The following is a 17,138-nucleotide window of genomic DNA, read 5'->3' on the forward strand; positions in this document are numbered from 1 at the left end:
AAGTGACGAGGACCAAGGATAAAAAGGTTCTGTTCGGGGTCGAAAAAGAAGAGGAAGAAGATTACAACCAAAAGATCGTGTTTTTTTTGGTGTGGTTCTCTGTGGCGGCAGAGAGAGCATCCTTGTTGTTGTGCTGAGTCGATCGTGTTCTTGATCGTGTCTTGGAGCCTTGCTGAGCCTCGTGCCTCACCTTGGTTGGCTCTGGGGTTCTGCTGACTCGGAGTGCGGGGTCGGGCGGCGGGCGGACCTGCCTCCCTCTCCTGCTCGCGGCTTGGCGCCGGAGCTGGTTCCCTGGCGGCTGTGGGCGGACTTGGGCCAGGACCAGGAGGTCGACAGCACCGCGGTTTCTCCTGCCCCCCTGGCGAGAGCAAGGCCGGCTCGTCCGACGCCGATCCAGGGACAGTTGCGTCCACACCACGGTCCAGCCTGACCACCAGAAATAGCTACATTGTGTGTGTGTGTGTGTGTTTGTGTGTGTGTGTGTGTGTGTGTGTGTGTGTGTGTGTGTGTGTGTGTGTGTGTGTGTGTGTGTGTGTGTGTGTGTGTGTGTGTGTGTGTGTGTGTGTGTGTGTGTGTGTGTGCTTGGCGCCTTAGAGGGATTGAGATCTGTATATTCATTGGAATTGTCTGTGTTTTTCCCCACGCCCGATCCCACACCATCCCGTCGAATCGCCCCGGATCCCTCTTCTTGCCGAGTCTTGTTATTTCTGGTAATAATAAAAACAAATAAACATCATCAACTCAGTGAAAAGTGACTCGTGCCACCTTCCTCGTCCCGTTTGCGGTAGAGCGATTAGAACCGCCATGTTTGGGTTATAAACAAATAAACCGCCTCCATCGTTTCGGCTCATTCTACGTTGGCGGGACTGTTCAAGTCCCGTGGACGTCACATTGGTGTCAGGGTGTTGGATGTTCGAACCCCTCTAAATTATATACCAGGATTAAAATCTCGCAGCGAATTGGAATCTAAAAGTACTACAGAAAAGCGCGCGAGCGCGGGAAAATTTTGGCGGGATTTTTCAAATTTAAATTAATTGGCGGCAAACGGGACTTCTGCACCATGGCGGATGTGCAGATGTTTGAGGAGGAAGGCCACGTGTCTGGCAGCGAGTCGGGGGAAGAGGGGAGAGACGGGGGTAGGGTTGGAACCTCCCCCATTCCGAGCGTGGACCGTGCTTCATTGCCCGTAATGGGGCCGGCAGTGCCGGAAACCGGTGCGATGACGATCCAGACACTGTTGGAACGTTTAATAGGGGACATGACGGCACAGAGGGCAGAAATGACGGCACAAATGGCAAAAATGACGGCACAGGGGGCAGAAATGACAGATCAATTGGGGGTAATGGGGGTACAGTTGGGTGCACGGATTGATTTAATGAGGGATGAATTGGGGGAAAAGATGGAGAAAATGAAAACTGAGATGCAGGAGTGTGTGGATGTTAAATTGGGAGAAATACAAAGTAAATTTGAGGATAGATTGGAGGAAACAAAGGTAGAAATTACATTGGAGGGGGAAAATATACGGAAAAAATTGGTAGATAAAATTGATGCAACGAACATTCGGGTTGATAAAGTGGATGAAAGCCTGGAACGTCATCGTGCCTGTGTGGATGCTCGTATGCAGCTGCAAGTTGAAGAGTGGGGAGAGCTGAGGAAGCAAGGGATGAATTTGGCGGAGGAGGTAAAAGGATTGGAGGCTCGTTTGGACGAACAAGATAAAATTATGAGCCAAGATGAAGTCTTGGATAAAGGCCTGGTAGAGCCGTCTTTTGTAAGTAGAGTTTCCGGGTTGGTTGAGGAGCAGCTACAAACTCGCGACGGAGCCTTGGAGGAGGTTGTGCGGGCCCAGAAGATCCTGCGGGAAGAGGTGAATCGGTCCATTCAACGTTTGGAACAGGAGGCAAAAATGAGCCATGAGACCCTCACCACAAAACATCTTTGGCCACAGTGGGCTCCGAAATTGGATACGCAGCCACAAGGGTGTTTGATCCCTGGGCTGGATTCGGACAAGGAAGAAACTGAGAAGCGGGCCACCGTAAAAGTGATCCCCCTGGTAAATTTCGACGGGTCAGGGAGCGTTGAAGCTTTTCTGACGCAATTTGAGTGCATTTCCCGACTAAACGGGTGGAATGAGCGGGAACGTACAGGGAATTTGGTGGCAATGTTGTGGGGACCAGCTGCAGACGTGTTAAACGTGATCGCGGAGGGGATGTTGACCAGCTCCCACATTTGCGAGGCGTTGAGCCGTCGGTTTGGTTTCGCGGCAAACTGTGATCTGGTGCGGGCCCAGCTCCAGCACCGCAGATTAAAGCCGGGTGAGACAGTGCAGGAGCTGGCACAGGACATTTACCAATCAGTCAGGATCGCGTATCGGGACCTTACAGTGGAGGCGTGGGACAGACTGGCACTCGAGAAATTTTTAGCTGCTCTTCCTGACCCTGAGGTCCGAGCGCTGGTGGAGTTAAAGGATCCACCCACCGTTCACCGAGCGGCCGAGTGCGCGGCCAGGCTGGCCTCGTGGAGTCGGCCGGGTCGGGTTCCAGAGAGGCCATCGGTGACGATCCGACAGGCGGAGATCCAGGATCAGGGAGGGGGGCTGGGAGAAATTGGCATTACCCAAATGTTTCAGGAAATTTGCCAGAAACTGTCAAGTTTGATAAAGGGTAATCCGGTAGTTGGTGCGCCAAAGCGGCGGGGTCCAGCCCAGCCAATAGAGCAATTCGATTATGGCCAAGGGGGTCCGGAACCGGAAGAGACATTACACCGATACCCACGGGGGCCTTTTATGGGGAGTTGTTTCCGGTGCGGGCGAAGAGGACACATGCAATGATATTGCCGGTACCCGGCGATGGAGAGACCCTCCAATAGACTTTCAAGCCCGGAGAGGATGAATCCTCCTGCTGAACCGCCAGGTCTATCCGAGATGCCCTTTCATAGGTCGGGTCCGGAGATCACTGTCGGGGGTCCGGGAGACTAGATCGGGCTGAGCATATAGGGCCATGCACGGCTGGTGAGATTGTGGCGAAGTGCCTCCTTTAGTGAAAAAAAAAAAAAGAATTGTGGGAAAATTGGCATGGGTTTGTAAGTTCTGCTGGGTTTTAGAGTGACATTTGGGACAGTGGGTAATTGGTAACAAAGCGGGCACGAGTGGCTGTCCAATGGCTGGTGCGTGGATCGGGTGAGAAGTGCTGTGTGAGTTGTTTTAAGTTAAGAAGTGAAATGTATGGTGCACACATTGATTTTTATTGGACATGGTGTGGTAACAGGGAAGGTCATGGTCGGTGAAGTGTTAGAAATGCAGGTGTCACATGTAAGGCCGATGGGGTGGGGGAGTCTTATGGGTTTTGTGGGTGGGGATGATGTGCTTGTCCACAGGGATTGCTGAAGCTCACGGTGAGCGTGAATTGCGACCCCCTTCAAGGAGATTCACCACCTGGTGGCTAATGGTGACAGTGTCTGGAGCCAACTGGGAGAGGGTCTGGTTGGGCGACCAAGGCGGGTAGGACCTTGGCGACCCAGGAAGGCCAGAGGAGCCAGTGAGACCCCTTCCAGTGTGTTGTACGGGATGAGAGCTGATGGCTACCAGGGGGGTGGGAATCAAAGGGAGCGGGGCGGAGAAACGTCCGGGTTGGACTAAAGCTTACCTGTGGGCATGGTTGCACCTGAGATGCCCCCATCATCTTGTGGTGACCCACCCCACGGCCACGACGGGATTCAGCCTGCATGATTAAAATGAGGACCATGACCTAGAAATGTGGTGATGACCATGGTGTGAGTGTTGTGAAGATGTGTGAGTCCCACTCGATCCCGCACAACTTGACATGAGCAGCAAGGGCATGATGTCCGCATAATTTTGGGGGCAAGCAAATTTGAAAATTGGCTCCCCAGGTAACGCTGGGTCTAATAGCATCCACTGGGGGAGGCGGTCAAGTGTAAATATCCTGTGAATAGTGTCGTTAAGGCTTAGAGTAGGAATGTAAAGTATAAGTGTTGTGTTTTTGTGGAACCTTTTGTTTCCCCTCCCCAGATCACTGGAAGAGTGCTGGGCAAGAGCGATGATCCAGAAGATGGAGTGCAACTTCGCTCAGTGCTCTCATGTGATAAAATGAAAATAAAAATAAAAAAACGAATGATTGTTTAGGCGAGGATAAGGCCATAAGGGGGTAGTACATTAGGCAGGATAGGTAAGTTAGCTGCGACTCGCTGCCCATTGCCCCTCCTACTTTATTTCGTTAGGTTAATTAGGTGTGAGTCAGTAAGTGTTAAGGCTGGTACGGTAGCGCCTGTGATATACCTTGCAGGAGCTGCGGTACCAGAGGAGGGGGCAGTGTTACGTTTGAGGTGGGGGTATGCATTCAAAGGGTAATTAGGATGTTTAATTAGGTATGCCATGCTGTTCGAGTTTACCAGGATCTCGATGTAATAAGTAGCAATTCAGTGGTGATAAGTTGTCTAGTAAATGTTCATTTCTTCAAGGGGGGGAATGATAATTGTCACGTAATTAGATAGGGACACGGGATAGGGTAAGTGTGTCTGCGTAAACCCCTTTTTGGTATTCTCTGGAGACTGGCCGTGACGTCACAGGACAGTGCAGCGGATGGCTCCGCCCCGTGATCACGATTGGCGGAAGGCGATGGCGGTGGGCCAATAAACGGCTCGATTGGAAGTGACGAGGACCAAGGATAAAAAGGTTCTGTTCGGGGTCGAAAAAGAAGAGGAAGAAGATTACAACCAAAAGATCGTGTTTTTTTGGTGTGGTTCTCTGTGGCGGCAGAGAGAGCATCCTTGTTGTTGTGCTGAGTCGATCGTGTTCTTGATCGTGTCTTGGAGCCTTGCTGAGCCTCGTGCCTCACCTTGGTTGGCTCTGGGGTTCTGCTGACTCGGAGTGCGGGGTCGGGCGGCGGGCGGACCTGCCTCCCTCTCCTGCTCGCGGCTTGGCGCCGGAGCTGGTTCCCTGGCGGCTGTGGGCGGACTTGGGCCAGGACCAGGAGGTCGACAGCACCGCGGTTTCTCCTGCCCCCCCTGGCGAGAGCAAGGCCGGCTCGTCCGACGCCGATCCAGGGACAGTTGCGTCCACACCACGGTCCAGCCTGACCACCAGAAATAGCTACGTTGTGTGTGTGTGTGTGTGTGTGTGTGTGTGTGTGTGTGTGTGTGTGTGTGTGTGTGTGTGTGTGTGTGTGTGTGTGTGTGTGTGTGTGTGTGTGTGTGTGTGTGTGTGTGTGTGTGTGTGTGTGTGTGTGTGTGCGCTTGGCGCCTTAGAGGGATTGAGATCTGTATATTCATTGGAATTGTCTGTGTTTTCCCCACGCCCGATCCCACACCATCCCGTCGAATCACCCCGGATCCCTCTTCTTGCCGAGTCTTGTTATTTCTGGTAATAATAAAAACAAATAAACATCATCAACTCAGTGAAAAGTGACTCGTGCCACCTTCCTCGTCCCGTTTGCGGTAGAGCGATTAGAACCGCCATGTTTGGGTTATAAACAAATAAACCGCCTCCATCGTTTCGGCTCATTCTACGTTGGCGGGACTGGTCAAGTCCCGTGGACGTCACAGTATTGATGGGTGATTGTGTGCATGTGCACAGAATGCTGTTGGTGGGGGTTGTATTGTATGTGAATTGGTACAATCACCACATCCAAAACTCCACACAGGTTCGTGCTCCCGAGCCTTTATTCCGATCGCTCATGTCCTCTCCGAGAGCGCTGCCCTCAGGGCAGCAAATCAAACATCATGCTCCCTGAGCCACAATCACTCTCATCCAACACAACATATTTTCCCCCCATCTGAAATAAACCCGTTATCCATTTCAAAATCCAAGATCCACAATCTCAACCCAAAACTGACACCAGCATTTTCTATGCTATGTGATCAAAGATTTAAAGTTCATTTTGAGGAAGGTTGCACCATATTCATGGACATTATGAACTTTATGTACACTGGGAATCTCTCAAGTCTTGAGGACGCTTCCGAACGCGATAAGATTTGCGTTCACAGGGTTGTAGCCCAGCTGAATCATTGCGATGCTGAGATTGATCCTCATCATGAAGATTTTGTGGAAAGAAGAGGCAGTTGTCATCATTCTCTGCATATTGGATGTTGGTTCTTACCAGACGTCATGCACTTTGTGCCATCTCCGAGTAGCTAGCTATGATGACCCAGTTGCTGCGAGATCTGTTGGGGGGGTTGATGGTGAAGTCGCGAGTTATGTGCGCGGTTGGAGCGTTTCATTCTGACCCATTGGCCCACTGTAAATGAAGGTGACTTTGCTCTCCACCGCTTGTCTGCACATTCCTTCATTTTCTGCTGTCACTTCGCAATAGACTTTGCCATTACTTCATTCTTTACATCTGCCGATGTATGTGGTTTTAGGAGAAGTGGCAGGTGCAAGTTACGCCCTATCATTAGCTCCATGTGCGTCTTCCTGGTCAACGAATGAGGTGTAGAGCAATATGAGCACAACAGAGTATGAATAGCCTGATTAAATGTCTGTCCATCAGCCAGACTTGCTTGTATGCTCTCTGATGACTCTGGTTGCTCTGCAGATTATATCGTGTAGTTAGGTGATGTTTTATGCCATTGGCCTTGAGGTATTGTGTGAATTCCTCAGATGTAAATTGAGGTCCGTTGACTGTCGTGATGGACTCGGGAAGCCCTCATCTTGTAAACATCTTGTCCAGGATACTGATAATGGGAGAAGTTGTAATCAAACTAGTAGCCGCAATCTCAGGCCATTTGCTGTGAAGATCGTGGACTATGATTAAGTACTTCTGGTTGTGAGGTACAACTCGAACCTCACTGAAGATGTCCACCTGTAGCTGTTGTCATGGTTTCTCCAGCCATAATCTAGGCTGAAGAGGAGCAGGACGTGCATCTCCTGCTTTCTTTCTGAGGATGCATGCTTTGCAATTCTTCACAAACTGTTCGATGCGTGTGTGAATACCGGGTCACCAAACCGAATCACGACATTTCTGTTTCATTCTGACGATCCCGGGATGTCCCTCATGAGCGAGATGCATCACTCGCTGCTGTAGTTCTTTTGGGATCACCGCATGGGTGCCACGGGGGAGACAACCTTCATCAAAGATGGATAGCTCATGTGGTAGGGATAGATAGCTCATGTGGAATCCTGTGGTAGGGTTGTAGCTCCTCTGTAATTTGTTGAGGCCAGTCCGTTTGGAGGGATTTGCACAGTTTTTGCAGAATTTCATCCTGTTGAGATTTTGATTTGAGCTCGTTGTGAATGACTAAATTTGCGGTTGCATTTGCAATCATGGAATTTACAAAGGTGTCAACTTCACTAATAACCTCATTCTTGGTGTTCACTACTGGGGTTATATGACTGAGCATGTCCGCCACTTGATTATGGGACCCCGCCAAGTATTCTATGTCAAAGTCATACTGGTAGAGACAGTCTGACCACCTGTAAATTTGAAGTGGTCGATGTCCAGATCCCGACGTAGCAAGTAGTATTGTTAGTGCTTGATGGTCTGTGTGGAGCGTGAACTTTCTACCATACAGATAGACGTGCCAGTATTCGCATGTGTCAATACATGCTCGCGCTTTGCATTCCCCTGTGGAGTACTTGCGTTCTGTCTCCGAAAGTGTGTGAAATGCGAATGCTACAGGTCGTTCGCTACCTGTGATCCATTGTGAAGGAACTGCTCCCACTGCCGTACCTGATGCATCCATCGTGACGGTAGTTTTTGCATTTGGATCAAAATGTGCGAGGACTGGAGGAGATGTGACCTTCTCCTTCAACGTGACAATTGCATGTTGCTGGGTATGAGTCCATTCCCAGGGCAAATTCTTGCACAGTAGTTTACAAAGAGGTTCAGTGATCTCTGCATAGTTGGGTACAAACTTGAGGTAGAAGTTGGTAGTCCCAAGGAATGATGCAAGCTCTTTTGCATTTGACAGAGTAGGAAGAGTCCTAACTGCTTCAACGTTGTCCTGCGTCGGGTACACCCCGTTGGCTGTCACATGATTTCCTAAGAAGTCCATCTCTGATGCTGCAAAGGTACACTTTCCCTCATTCAGCATCAAGTTGTTTCACGAGTTGTGACATCACTTCATCCAGCCGCTGATCGTGTTCTGCTTTGTCTTGAGTTTGCTTTGTCTGCTTTGTCTTGATCCAGCCGTTGATCGACGACGTCATCAAGGAGATTGAGAGTTTCCTCAATGCCAGACAGAACTGAAGAGACGATCTTCTGAAATGCACTTGGTGCAGAACTGAGGCCGTATGGCATTCCACGATACTGGAACATGCCTTAATGAGTCACGAAAGCAGTGAAATGTCTGCCTTGCTTTGCGAGAGATACCTGGAGGTAGCTATTCCTCAGATCTCGCTTTGTGAATACTGTGGAACCGTGGAATGAAGCAGAAAGTTCATTGATGGTTGGAAGTGGGTATGTATCAGGAATAACAGCTTTATTCACTGACTTAAGATCAACACAAAGTCGTAACTCTCCATTCTTACGTCGTGCAATGACAAGATTCGACACCCGTGGAGACTGATCAACTCGTTCAATGATGCTCTCTGATTCAAGGCGTTTTAGTGCCTTAGAAACTGCTTCGCAAACAGCGAAAGGTAGACGTCTCAAACCTTCAGATACTGGTGGAACCACAAGGTCCACTCGAGAGGCGTGACAGTAGCTCTTACACTCCCCAAACCCAATAAACAGGGAAGGATACAGGTGTTTGTATGCATTGTCTTGGTCTGCAATCATGTGGATGTGTGTACCGGTCAGGACTAAAAGTTTGAACCCAAGCTTGTCGAACAGATTAACACCCATGAGGCTGTTGCCCTTTGCGACATAAAAGGTGAAATTGTTGAGCTTGATACCCTTGTAGTTCACAGGAACAGCTATCGTTCCCAACACCTGGATGATGGAGTCATCGTAGGCTTGAAGTATAGATTGTGCAGAGTCACCGAAATCTCCATGATATCATCTTCACAATCCTTTAAGTTGCCCCCTTGCTGAGGACAGAAAGGCATTTTGTCTGCGATGGTGTACAGTGTGTTGTCTTTCAACATCATAAGTACTTGGTTCATCAACCTGATGAATGGATGATGTCCGCTTCTTTGATGACCTGCATACTTGTGCAAAATGGTTAATTTTAAAGCAAGCACTGCATTGTTTTCCACGTGCAGGACATTGTGCTTTGACGCCATGTTGTCGACCACAAGGTTGACATGGCTTCGTTTGAGGTATATGGGCAGGGTGTGGATGGAGCTGCAGTTGTTGCTTAGTTAGAAGCCCTTCTATATGAGCTGTCTGCAACCATGATGCCTGTTGCATTCCTGGTACTGAGGTTGCTGGAGATGTATGAATCAGCTGAGAATCCATCATGGCTGATTCTATCTGGCTAGCCAGGGCTGTAGCCTTCTCTTAAGTGAGTCGCTCATCCTCCATTAGCAACCGTTCACAAATACGAGGAATGGAAGTCTTTTCTATGAGCTGATCTCTGATGAGCTCATTGGTTAAAACACCAAAATTACAGGTAGCAGCCAGTTCAGAAAGTGAAGCAGCACATTGTTGGACAGGTTTACCATTTCCCTGGTCGCACTGACAGAATTTATACCGTTCAATGACAGAACTCTTTTTCGGCGCAAAGTAGCTCTCAAGTGCACTCACCACATTTCTGAACGTGGAAGTATCGGCTGTTGGCTGAGCGAACACACGCTAGCCCTCGGTGCCCAAGCAATGAATCAAGATCGCCCACTTACAAGTGTCTGCAACATCTGTACCGTCTAGGATTGGAGCTTCCAAATAGGTTCGAAAAGCTGCAATCCATTGATGCCATGGAAGAGGCAGGTCCCCCAGAGAAGCCAAGAAGAGAGGTGGAGCTGGTAACTGTAAACCAGCTATCCTCATCACCAAATGTATTGTATGTGAACTGGTACTATCACCACATCCAAAAGTCCACACAGGTTCGTGCTCCCGAGCCTTGATTCCGATTGCCCGTGCACGCGCCGAGAGCGCTGCCCTCAGAGCAGTTCATTAACATGATGCCCCCAGAGACACAATCACTTTCATCCCACACAACAGGGGTCTCGTCAAGGGGTGTTGTGTGGTTGCTGTGTTTTGTTAACCAAGCCTAAAAAAAAAAAACATACAAAAACTACAAAAACAGTAAAACAAATAAATAAATAAATACATCCAAAAACCCACAACACCATTAAAAAAAAATCTTTTTGCATTTTCTTCTTTTGATCTTGTGTTGATAAATGAGTGTGGTGTTGAGGGGGCGCAGGCATGATGGGCTGAATGGCCTCCACCTGTGTTTATGTTTCCTTGTATCTATGGCATGCCCTTCATCCACAATCGTCTGTAATGCACGTGTACAGCACTTGGGTAAATTTTCCTTCATGTTGAACATAATTACCTCGGCCACCGAAGGTGGACCGCAGGTGGGCAGAGGTGGGCAGTTTTCACCCCTATCTGTTTGTTTGTCTGTGAACAGATATCTCAAAAGGTTATGGACTGATTCGGACGAAACTTGGGGGACAGGTTGGGTGTGTGATGAGAACGAATTGATTCGATTTTTGTGAAGATCCGGATCCTGATCTGGCCTGGATACTTTCGAGAAATAATGTTCTATCCCCAGACTCGGCCCTTGCCAGCTCTTAGATTCTTTTGTTCCGCCATCTTGAAATTGTTGGATTTTGTTGTTGTTGTTGAATCGTCGGTGCTGGGTTCCCATTAATTTTTATGGTTGGAAATCAATAAAAACTACACGACGACGATTGCAGATGTTTTACTTGAACATGTGAAAACATTGTGGGGTGACACTCAAAATGGTACGGTACTGTAAATCTCACAACACTCATTCGTGAAGCGCTTTATCCTTCCATAGACAAGACCGCACGACCCCTTTACATGAATTATATGGTCGGCATTTGCTCTGATTTGAACTGTCCAGATTTGCTGGCAGCTAAATGATTGTGTGATCACAACGAACTTCATTTGTATTAAAGAGAGTCACAATCAGTGCGTTGTCATGGCGTCCGCCAAGCCAGAAAACAAAATATTCAATCTACAATTTCACAAATATCATCCAGATCACGCCTATGTGGAATGCTTATTAAGAGTCAAACCTAGCAGAAAACTAGACAGGATCAAATAAACAGAGGTGAACCTCACATGAAAAGGTCAAGGACGATGTCGACAGTCTGTGCTGCTGCAATGCAAATCTGTTGTCATGTGATCAAAGCCATGCGTTGTGCTGATCAATCTTCACAAATCCGAGTCATCTTCACCCTGGTGGGTGTGTGTAAGTTGCTGTTGCTGATTGCTATCTCGGCATGAGGGTAGGTTTCAGGAGGTGGAATGGAGACCTACCAGCTAAATTACGTTTCGTCTCCGCTGAAAGGCCATATCTGAATTGAGACCTGAACCAAAATCGAATCGGCTCGTTCTTGTCACCTACCCAACTCACCATCAAGTTTTGTCATAACTCATCCACAACTATTTGAAATATTTTGCTCACAGACAAATAAACAAGACAGACAGTGGTGAAAACATAACGTCCATCCATCGCAGATGGCGGAGGTAAAAATAGACAAAGGAAACAGGTAAGACGAATATCCAGCGATGACATGACATTCCAATTTTGTACAGTCCCAACATATGATCAGCGTAATGAGTGGATGACATGATTGTCATGAGAACGCGAATTCTGTGCACGAAGCTGAACTCCATCAGTAAGGTGCACAGTAGACATTTGAGAATGCATAACCGATTCCAAATGGAACAAACTACTTGGCATGCAGGGTGTGCGCAACTACGTGACAGATGATGTGAGAAAATGTGTCATTGCTGACTGGTGTGAATAAACGTGTAAAAACAACTTTCTGTGACAGACGAGACATATTGTGCGTCTGAGCAAAACGTAGGTCCACAAAAACGGGTCGCAGGAGAGGAGAATGATGCAAGGACTAGCTGCATCACACCGACACACCACCCGCAAAGGGTAATGACCTCTCATGTGAAGCGAGTGCAGTGTAAGTCACAATCCCATATAGTGTAGGAGCTGTCAGGGGCATTGATCTTGATAAATGTGCATTAAAAATTCGAGTGTTCATTTATCTTCGAGGCCACAAACTTCAGCACAAGCTCTCATTTGCATTCCACTGGTAAAGGGTTGACCTTTTTTTTCCCACTGGAGAAGGTTGTATGTAAATCATCGGTGTAGGTATAGGGGAAGTACATGATGATAAGTCAATATATTATTCCATGAGTTACAAGGAAATGAGGAGACGATGGATAAATCGATAAAGCGTATGGGATTTGAATCTGGGATACCGACGCCATCACCGATTGGCTCAGATGGGAATGCCCAACAAGTGTTTGATCCCCGGTTGTCGAGCAAGTACCTCCACTCATACTTCGAAATCAGTTATTTGTTTTAATTATAGGAAATATTGCTACTGTACATTTTTGTTTTGGTGCACATAGTCGAGGCTCATGGAAGAGCGAGTACACTGAACGGATCAGGTCGTAACAGACAAAAACAGGACGCAAAACATGCATGTATGGGGTGGGCAAGATGGATACAGAGGATACAAGGGGTGAAGGTGGATACAGAAGCAAACTCTATGGAAGGAAAACTGGAAAATTGGAATGAGGATGGAATGGAGTGGGATGGGTTAACAAGAGTAGAAAAGATCATGGTTTTGGATTGGGGATGATCTGAGATGGTGGTGAACAATTGTCTTCAAGACCTGGAGGGAAGAATGAGATTGAAGAAAATGTGGAAGTTGATTCCACAAGTGGGAGAAAGAGGAACAAATGAGTGGAGGTGGGCAGTGATTGTGTATTTCGGTAGTTTCACCAGATGGGGGGTTGAGGGTGGACCGTGTGAGCTCTGCAGAAACCTTGGGGAGGGGGACAAAGCACGGAAAAAGCAGAGAGCGCAAGAACAGAAAAGAGGTGGTAGAAGACAGAGAAGCCAACGACCTGCCTATGATGGTGAAGTGATAGGCCCATGGACTCAGCTTCATCGAGGGAGATTCCAATAATCTTGAAGGTCTTATAGTTTCCTTGGCATCAAGCTGATTAAGACGTAAGGCAGGGTTCCAGAGAGGAGAGCTGTACTCAATCAATCTGCGGATGAAGGCCTTGTAGGTGGATAGGAGTTCAGGTGAGTCAAAGAAGGACTTTGTATGAGGGAGGATGCCCAGTCGGTGGCTGGCTTGTGACGTTGAAATGCCCAGCCAATGTTGAAATGTGGTTTGCCCAAGAAAGATCATGGCTGACAGTGAGACCCAGGAGCTTGAATGACTGAACGAGAGAGAGAGAGATAGAGAGAGAGATAGAGAGAGAGACACAGAGAGAGAGACACAGAGAGACAGAGAGACACACAGAGACACAGAGACACAAAGAGGGACAGAGAGAGAGAGAGAGACAGAGATTGTGAGAATGTGAGATTCAATATGGATACAAACAAACACGATATAATAGTGACCGAAGCTTTTAGTGCTGCACTCTTCAGGGTAAAAATCGCAGCAAGTGAAGGAGGAAGTGAAGGCACGTGCTTTATACGCAGGTCTCAATAAGGTAGACGCTGATTGGTTCAACCGTAATGACCTCACAGTTAATCCGAACGCCCATTGGTCGGCTCATCATCTTCACCTCGAGCTCCCATTGGCTGGAGCAGAGTTCGTTGATGATTGACGTTTGCAACCACATCCTGGAGAGAGGGGGGATGGGTTTCCCCTAAGCTCCATTCACCATTTGTTACCGTACTTCCCTTCATCTTTCCATGCTGAAAGAGACACAGAGATCATACAAATTCCTTTTCATGACATAATATTGGATCGGTGGTAAGGATGAAGGTTGCTTCCAACGTACGTAAATGAAACGAGCTCCGACCTTGGCTCAATATCCTGAACATATCTGCATTGTACTGGTCTGCACAGATAGGATTGTACGCACAACACTAAGATTGGCTGATCGGATCAAACAACACGTCCCCTTGGTGATTCGAAGAAAGATTGTGAGGGTTAGAACACAACCAGTGTGAGCATGTAGAAATATCCAGCAACCACCGGCCACTGTACCTGCTTCATCTGCCATTGTACAGCACCTGGTTGCCAACCCGATCTGTGCAGACCAGTGCAATGCAGATATGTTCAAGATATTCAGGACACTCAACGGAATGCTTTGATTTCCTCTCCCTGTCAAGACTGCAGTGGCCAAAGGCAGTGTTCTGGGCCCAGTCCTATTTCTAATCTACATCAATGATCTCTGAATCTCTGGAGAATTCTCCTGATATATTTGTTGATTACTCCACCCTGTGCCATGACATCCCTCATCCTTCAGACAGGCAGGCTGCAGCCTCTTCCCTCTCTTCAGACATTAAAAAAAAATCACAAGACGTTGAAATGTGGTTTGTTGGCAACAAGAGTAGAGGAAGTCAGTAACTCAAGAGCACAGTTGGCCTTGGATGCCATAGGTGGAGAGTTTGGAGAGTAAGGCAGGATGCCAGACTGTGTCGAAAGCATGAGATATGTCCAGAGAGATGGCCCTGATCTCACGTCTGACATCGAGAGCCTCCATCGATTGTTGGATGAGTTTCATCTTTCTTGCAATAAATGCTTTTAATCATCTGTAGTTACCTTTTGTGCTGTGAATTAATGTAAACAGCATTGTGCGGCATGCCAATCCAAGTGAAATTACTCACAGAAAAACTTCACGTCCGCTCATTAGTATCATTCAACATGTCATCATTCCAGAGTTTTCCACACTTGGAAAGGTTTGTGCCTATCATATGAAAACAGGTATATTCGCCGAGTTCAGCAAACAATTCAAATGTTCCGCAAAGTCTGATTGATTTGATTTGTTAAGTGCAGTAAAATACAATTAGTGAAACGCTCCTTATGAGAATGAGCACGAGGGCATGTGATCGGGAGCAGAGTGGGAAAGCCCTGTTTATTACTTTCACACAATTCAAGGATCAGTTTGATAGATCCTGGAGAAAAAAAAACCCCCATGAACCTCATTGATAACTCAATAAACACTTTTATCAAACAAACCAAAGGTTAAAATGATGATTTTCAACTTGCATGATATTTTGAAAGTCCAGGTAAATCAGCCAGTGGTGTCTTGTTCAGTAGGGGGTACATCATGTCACCACCGTTGGCTCTTACTGAGACGTTCTGCATGTCATTCCCATGCTTTCATTGCAACAAACAGAGTCAGTAATTAACGAAGTGATAATTGTCTCCATTTCCAAGAGGCAAAAAAGCTTCCATTTCTCATCACAAAAGTTTCAGTCTCCAACTCCGGCTCCCACTGGGCCATGGCTGTGACTGATCCGATCCCTATTATAAGGTTGGGTATTTTTCACCACTTGCATCACCATCGGTGTGAAAAAGCAAAACAGCACATAGAAAAAAAACCGACAACATCTTCATCAGTTATGAGCAACTACATATCATGAAGTCCAAGAACCACCCTCTGAGGACTGAGGAGGTTGTTGGTGCCAAGGCAGCTTCCTGGAAAATGAAATATATTGGACGAGTTCCCTTTTTTCCAACTTGTTCAAGATTTGAGCTACAGATAACCGAACGAGTTTAACCCATATGTACAGAACACACAATATTACCAAAAGTAGTTGGACACGAAGGAAATATGTAAGGTGGGATATAGGAGTATATACTGTATATATATATATATATATATATATATATATATATATATATATATATATATATTTGACACCTCCTGCACTCCTCAAGCAAAAGAAGCTGCATAAAGCAACCCAAGAAGGCCTACGCAAGGTAAGTGCTATGCTGCTTCAAACCCTTCCCAGAGTTACTCCACAGCGATGAAGACGTTCACACATAGTGCACACATGAGAATCCCAATGCTACACATCCCCTCAGCTGCCAGACTGGTTTCATCACTTATTGGTGAATCATCAGTTTATTGGCGAGGGGGTGAACATTGCCTTGGGGCACTCCAGCCTTGACAAGGAGAGAAGATGAAAGATTCTGTTGTGTGTCACACATTGGCTCCGAGAGTTTGTTCTCGCTCCCCCACCCTCCTTCCTCTCTCAAATCCCTCTCTCAGCCTATGGCTGCTGGTTGCATCATTTTCTGGAAGTGCAGATGTGTCGCTAATGCCGTGCCCTGTTACCAATAAGCTGGTACTCATTTTGCCGACCTCAGAAGGATGAGAGGCTGAGTCAACCCACCTGGTGTTGATTAAACGGTCCGACAGGTTCTTGAACTCAAGACCCTAAGATTTAAAGCCAGCCACCTTAACCGTTATGCAAACATGAGGCTTATGGCAAGGATTACACCAGGTGATTTGCTTTTCCTTTACAGCAGTCGTCAGAACATAAATTTGTAATTTGTTAAGGGTACCGGAGATAACTTGCCTACTGTTCGTCAAAAGTCACAGTGGGATCTTTAATTTCCACCAGCTAACGTTAGCAGATGAGACATGAGATACCTGGCTTCACGTCCATCCGAGGGATGGAGCACTTCATGATGCTGCACTCAGTGCCTGCAAATCACCAATCGGACAGTTTATAGTCAAGTTGGGAATAAAACCCAGATTAAACATTTCAAAAGTTGTTGTTGTTCGTCTTTCGGCTGTTCCCGTTGGGGGTCGCCACAGCGGATCATCCGTTATGATCCACATACTGATTTGGCATAGGTTTTACGCCGGATGCCCTTCCTGACGCAACCCTGGTCACCTCTTACGACACAGGGATAAGGATTGGGTTTCGCCATGATTTCGGGCTGCCCTACACGCTCTCATAGCGCTGCCCAGCGCAGAGCTCCCGTCTTCAAGCGATCCTCCAACCCAAGCCTCCGAGTAGCCGGATTACAGGCGCACGCCACTACGCCCGGTCTTAAACATTTCAAAAGTATGTGGGGTAATTCTGGACCATCCTCTCGGCCCAACATTTAATAACACTTAATATAAAAGGGATGGATGGAAAGTGGATTCACAGCAAGTTCCCCAGTTGTTCATGAACACGATACTCCAATCTCACGGAATGAACATGAGGTGTAATTAACGAATGATGAATGAATAAATGAGTTCCCACCTGCTATTCCTTCATCTGCTATTACATTGCCTGCAACATCTGCAATGAGCTTGGGTTTTGGAAACAAC

At 47.3% G+C, this 17,138-nt stretch overlaps 1 pseudogene; it reads right to left on the minus strand.

The window, feature by feature from the left end:
- Positions 1–16,730: 16,730 nt before the first annotated feature.
- Positions 16,731–16,871, minus strand: LOC147014543 (signal recognition particle RNA; annotated as a pseudogene).
- Positions 16,872–17,138: the final 267 nt, after the last annotated feature.

Source organism: Eptatretus burgeri, chromosome 13 (genome assembly GCF_056783735.1).
Source record: "Eptatretus burgeri isolate ZD-2024b chromosome 13, Ebu_testis_v1, whole genome shotgun sequence".
NCBI lineage: Eukaryota > Metazoa > Chordata > Myxini > Myxiniformes > Myxinidae > Eptatretus > Eptatretus burgeri.